The following is a 6,623-nucleotide window of genomic DNA, read 5'->3' on the forward strand; positions in this document are numbered from 1 at the left end:
GACTGCCCCAAAATGAAGATGTGGTTTCACCGGGGTGCACATCGAGTATACTTCGAATATATGTAAATTCTACCCTAAACAAAAATAAACCACCACTTTTGCCGTATTACCCGAATTTGAAATAATGTGCTGTATTCGTTGTACCTGCAATAACATATATTATCTGAAATGACGATTAGGAATTGTATAATTATTATTGTGCTTTGTAATTTGTGCTGCTGTACCCTCAACAACATATATCCTCTGTACCTATTTTCTTGGCTCACAAAGCATATGAGTATTTTGGTATCAGGACATTGTTATATCCAGTTATATATGTGAATACCTTTTTAATGAATTGGTACCGATAGTAAATCTAGAAGCCAGAGGTTCTCTGCAGAATTCATTTAGCACATTCACTTATGCTTTAAAGATCTCAAAAGAGTCACCTAGAGGAATTTTAAAATTAATATATCATTATTTTCATTGTGATATAATATTATCAGAAATCAAGTAAAAACTGATCATCACATTTCTTTTCTGCTAACAGTTAAGTAGAACAAATTGTAGTAAAAGAGTTCAAATCCCTACAGGGCATTTCGTTAGAGTGGAAATCGAATTTTTATATATCTTCTATACTGTCTACTAGAAAATGTTTCAAGCTTCAGTGCTTGGCCATTTAAGTGTCAACTCCCAGTCAAAATCTAATTCAAAATAGATGTGCAAGGCACCCGTCTTTCTAATAAAAATAGAATAGCTAATGCGCAAGTTCAAGCATCAGGGAGGAAATTGAATTAAATTGCTAACCTTGCCGCGATACGAAGACGTACTCCTGCTTATTTCGAGCATCCAGGGAATTGGAAAGGTTTCAATTCCATTTATTCTTTTCCTTTATGGATAAAACGCATTAATTATTTCACCTTTTATATTAGAATCAAGGTTTTGTAAAATATTCGAAATACTAACTGCAAATCATGAAACAAAAGATTACTCCTAAAGTAATTAAGAATAATTTTTTATTGATAAATCGAACTGCATACCTGAAATGCGTGAGAGATTTGGATATTCTCAACTAATAAAACAGAATTATGCATAGATTAAAACTTTTGAATAGATTTCGCTCATGAGTAAGAAAACAAATTCGACTGGTAACTAAAATTTACCTTTTAATCATAATATGTTCACATCCTATTATATGAATATTTCTTTAACTTATCACATCAACGAAATGCTTTTCCTAATTGTCCAGTAACAGATCTTTTCTGTTCCATCCTTTGTTGTTTTGTAGTCCTATCATTCATCAACTGTTCAAGGTATCGATAATCGTGTAGAGGTTTAAAGTAAATGTAAAATAATAATGATAAAATATTATTAAATAATAATAACAATTATTAAATGTATAAGTACCCAAATGTTACACCTGATGAATCAATTCTGAAATTATTTGAACCATTCATAATTATGAAAATAGAAAAAAAGTCTTCTTAAATTCTCTGAAGAATCATCTATAAAACCTTATGTCAAGATTTTTGTTTTATTTTCTCACGGAATTACCCCCACTTACCCTTTCCCTGAAAATAGGGCCTCTTTGACCTAGTGGTTGAGTCCGGTTTTCGAAGAATCCGAGTTCCATAGTTCCGATTTGATCGAAGAACAAGTCCAGATGCTTAGAGGCTATATAGCTATACCTACTTCCTCATCTACATCAAGTTTCCTCATGTTGGTGAAGAGCGAAAATCTTGAAGAATAATGATATTCAACCCTTAAACTAATAATATGAACAACAAATTATTACTTGGATGATTCTGGATCACATCCCTTTTAATACGATTACCAGTGGTAAAAGAATCCCACTCTCATTACAATGAAAAATGTTTGTTTCATGCAATAAAATGCTCTGTTTCCTTAAGTTATCGCTAGTTCAGGACACTATAAATGTATTTCATAATGACTTGTGTACCATTTTGTGGCGTATATCAAACGTGAATTGAAAAAAAATGCTTATTTGTGATTTAATATATAACTTTAATTTCATGCAAGTGAGAAAAAATTGATCCTGAAAGTAATATTTTTCTCCCAGAATTCATAAGACGTGCCATCATTCGCAGTGACATCCTTTTTCCTTCAGCAAGGATGAACTTCAGTGAATTTCTGAATTAAGTTAAAAGTGCGAAGCATCCCATAAATATGAATTTAACCCATTTTACAATTCACTCTTAAAAATCTAAAAATAAATTAATAAAAATAATTTCTTTTACGTTCTTAATTTCAGAAATTTAAAAAGATGACGTAATTAATCTCAAATAATTAATATTGAATTTATTTGTGGCAAAAGAAAGTTTTATTTCCGTTTCGAGTGCAATAAAAACAGTCTTAAGATCATTCAGTATTTAAGATGGTCTTTGAAACTTTACGATATCGGGCCAGGGTAATTTTCAAGATTAGATTCTCTTTTTTATACTTATTTCACAGCTGGTACTAAAGAATCTTGTTACTACAGTAACAAGGGAAAACATATTAAAGCGGTTTTCTTCGCCTAACTCAGAAAATAATTATTATCGTTTGGCATCTAAATAGAAAACGAAAAGATAGTAAAATTTCTATTAAGCTGAAAGGTTCCATAGTTTAGGATTAAAATATTCTGGAAATTTTTATTAACAAATAAATATCAGACGAAATCAGGAATTATTATATATGGTTTCAGTTTCTAGCTATACTGTTATTGCAATAAATTCTAAGTCGGTACGCATGTCATAAGTCAGATACTCAAGCTATATATTCCTGTAAAATCTTTGCATCTTATAATGAATTCAATCATTTTTATAATTGAATGTGTCAGAACTTTGCCTTCAAAATCTGTAAATTGTGGATCTGAAATTAGATTTTACTGCAATTTGGATAGTGAATTGCATTCCAAGTATCTTCTTCATCTAACTGAGTTGGAATGTGTTGTAGCTTTCAAATAAATGTATAAATGTAACTTAACTTATTGAACCCCTTTTAATTCGAATTTTTTTATTGGTGTATTAAATTTCTTACAATTAATTTGTTAAATTATTTTTTAAAATTGAAATATAATTTAAAGAATTCGACGCAAAAGAATGGTATTGGTTTCGTAATTATTTTCTTTTGTTGTATACATTTGTGTGAAGTGCATCAGTTATCGTAAGAGAGTCATTCTTAATGCTCCTAATTCGCAAGAGAATTCTCCTGCTGGCCTTTCATGTTTAATATTTTTACCGTAAAAGATCTTTCGTATCACTATACATTTCGCATTATTATCATTCGTATAATCATAAACTACATTTGTATATATAAAATCCAATTCTGGCCTGAAACCCATTTAAACTAAAATGAGAACAGCTTTTGAACCAGGCGTTTTTTAAAAACCTCAATATCTAATTTTCTCCATAGGTTATTAACATGTGTTATATCAATTCTGAACATTTTGTTCACAAATGTTGAAAGATAAGAAAGGTTTTAAAGAACATTTTGAAACAATTAATTGAATAATTAATTTTTCATCAATTAGTAACTTAAAAAATAACTTTTGATACAAATTGTTAAACCCTTGCTTTTAAAGCTTCCATTTATAACTCTGCTGATGTGTTCTAACAATTGATCTTTGTGTGTATTCAGATTCTTCATCAATAATAAATACTTCATCTGCTCTCAGAAGCTTTATTTTCCTTACCTTCCTTTGAGCAATGGCTTGCTTTGAGGTTTGGTTTAAGACCAATAAAACATTTCAAAAGATACGTATTAAAATAAAAGAGAAATTTAAAACAACAATGGCAAACTCGTTCAAAATCTTTCGGTTGTCTAGTATAGAAGTACATATATATTTCTTTATTTCAGAATAGTGTCAGTTAAATTTTAAGGAACTAATAATAATTGAAGGAAAAACTGTACGGAAATAAAATTGAAAAAAGTGAAAAAGTTATTTTTTAAGATAGTGTAAAATACTTTATTAGAATAATATACTGTGTGAGCTACTGTTGGAGAGAATGTAAAATTTTGGTTAATTTTTAATTAATTGAATATTTAATTAATATGTATACTTTTAAAAGTTAACAGAACTCTTTCTTTTGTTTTAATTAATAAGTGTGGAAAATTTGGTTGAATTCAATTTAGGAAATGTGTGACATACACACACACATATACAGATGGGAATAGCCTTTATTTTCCTAAACATTGTTCCTAAATGTGTACTTCCAGTTATGAAGCTTCCTTAAATTAGATCGGCAATTGCATGAAAATACTGTAGTTTCTATGAAGGCTACTAATAAGAAGTTAAAAAAAAATATTTATATGGCCCTCATAATGTAAACCTGTCAATCAATCAAATGTTTTTTCTTACATTCATCGATGTTTATACAAAGATATGTTTAGGTAGTGAATACACAGAGATATGCAAAAAGTTACAAAAATATGCTTAGTTAAAAATTTAGAGGAACTTGCCACAAATTTAGATGAAAAGCAATTTCTGTAGAAATGTAGACTTATTCAATATAGAAAAATTTGTTATATGCAAATATTTGTCAACTAGACTATCATCCAATCATCACGACTTTCAAAAAATTTGCTAATCGCGTGTTTGGTCAACAATTGCAACTTAAATTCAGTAAAGGGAAAAGGAACTTGAAATAAGTTAGCATTTAACGTACTTCAGAAAAGTAGTGCAATTCCTATCAAGAAAATGAATTTTCATTGCTCATTGTTCTGTTTGTGATATTAAGCTTTCCTTAAAAATTGCGTATTTCAGTAATGAGGAACGTTTTGGAAAGCTCATGATTTATGTTATAAATAATCATAATGCAGCTGCTCGTGCATGCATGCATTGTCAGAAAAATGCAACTTTACGTATATATCGAAGATATTTATTTTGAAGAAGTTTTGCAAACAATGTATAACTTGGCCCTTTTGATAACAGTTTTTGTAGCATGTAAATTATGCTTAAAACGTAGTACGAAAAACTCGTTGAAACACTAGTTTGAGATATGAAAAAAGGGTTAAAGTCAATAATGTTTTTTTTTTAAATATCTCTGAAAATTTTATAGATAAAAAGTAGACACCTTGTATGTGTGCATAGATTAATAAAGAGAAACGTTTTACGAATTGCTTTTTCTACATCATGAGAAATGTATAAAATATCAATTTTTTAAACTCTTTATTATCAAACTCCACAGAAGCCAAAGTGTCATCATACAATTTCCAACCTTAGTGAATGAAATTTTGTAGCTAGAAGTATACGTCTATGTACAATATTTAAGGAAATAAGCATTTGCTCCAGCGCTTGTGTTTGCAATGACACTCCGTATAAACATTACATACATAGTCATAATGACTTTTATTTTAGTGAATAAATTCAGTAAATTTATCAGAAGAAATTATCAAGAATATGTAATGGATGAGAGGAAAACCACTAATTAATTTGTTCGTTGATGTTAACAATTGAAAAAATATCCTATTGCCATAGAAAATTTAATTTTTAAAAGGGATGTTCGATTAATTTGAATCAAGTATGAGGCTAATTCAACATAGAGCAATGATTTACTTAGAATGAGATTATAAAGAAACAAAAAGAGCTTAAATAAAATAATTCCCTTTTAGGAATAATAATTTTCTTTTATCATGTTTCAACAGGATACTGTTCAACAATGAATATACAGGCAGTATCTCCAAAAAGTAGTTCAAGCTTTTACTGCCCTAAATATTGCAAATATATATATATTTCCGATTGCGAAGTTTCATTAAATAAACTGGGCAGTTTAATAAAACACTTTGAGTTCTATGGATGTTGATAGTAAAAAGTTAAACAAATAAAATTTTTATACGTCTGCAAAAGTAACAATTAGTAAAATATATCTAACATTCATCTAATCATAAATAAAGTGTCTGCAGAATTTGCAGATACGTGCTTATTTTTAATTTTAGAGAGATTAATCAGATAGTCAGATGAAAGTATTTATTTTAGAAATGAAAATAGAAATGCGTGTCTAATTGCAATAGAAATAAAAGCTTGTCCCACTTTTTGGGGAAACCCTGTAAATCTTTTAAGGATAAATAAACAAATAAAATAGAGAGATGCAATTTCCAAAAATGTTGTTACTTGACAGCATATTTTGAATGTTGAAATAATTTTGAAAAACACAATAAATAATTGAATTAAAATTTGTTCGTGAGCTAAAAGAATGTAAATGCGAATGAATTCATATTGCAAAAACGATTATTCATTCCAATTCGCATCCTGGAGAAGGACATAACAGGTATATGCGTTTGATTTGATTGAAGTCCATTTCTAGTAATAAACGTTTGCTGTGATGTTGAACGACGGACGGCCACACTTCATTAAAAAATAATATGCTGAAATGTTTTCCTTGTATGTTATTCTTGAATTTTCTTTAATCTTTAAAGCTGATTTGAAAAAAACATTTTTGTTAATTTTAAATCAATCTTTTTACTAAAAAATCTTTTTAAAAACGTTTATGGATGGTAGGCAAAAGATAATGCACTATCTGTTTGGCAAAATATTGATAGAGCGTTTCAGATTTGGTATATATCAAATAACAGAATAAAATAATTTCCAAAACCGGGGACTTTGCTCGCTTCATTTCCCTCAGAACCTGCATAGATTAATTATT

Source organism: Argiope bruennichi, chromosome X1, assembly GCF_947563725.1.
Source record: "Argiope bruennichi chromosome X1, qqArgBrue1.1, whole genome shotgun sequence".
In the NCBI taxonomy this organism is placed as follows: Eukaryota; Metazoa; Arthropoda; class Arachnida; order Araneae; family Araneidae; genus Argiope; species Argiope bruennichi.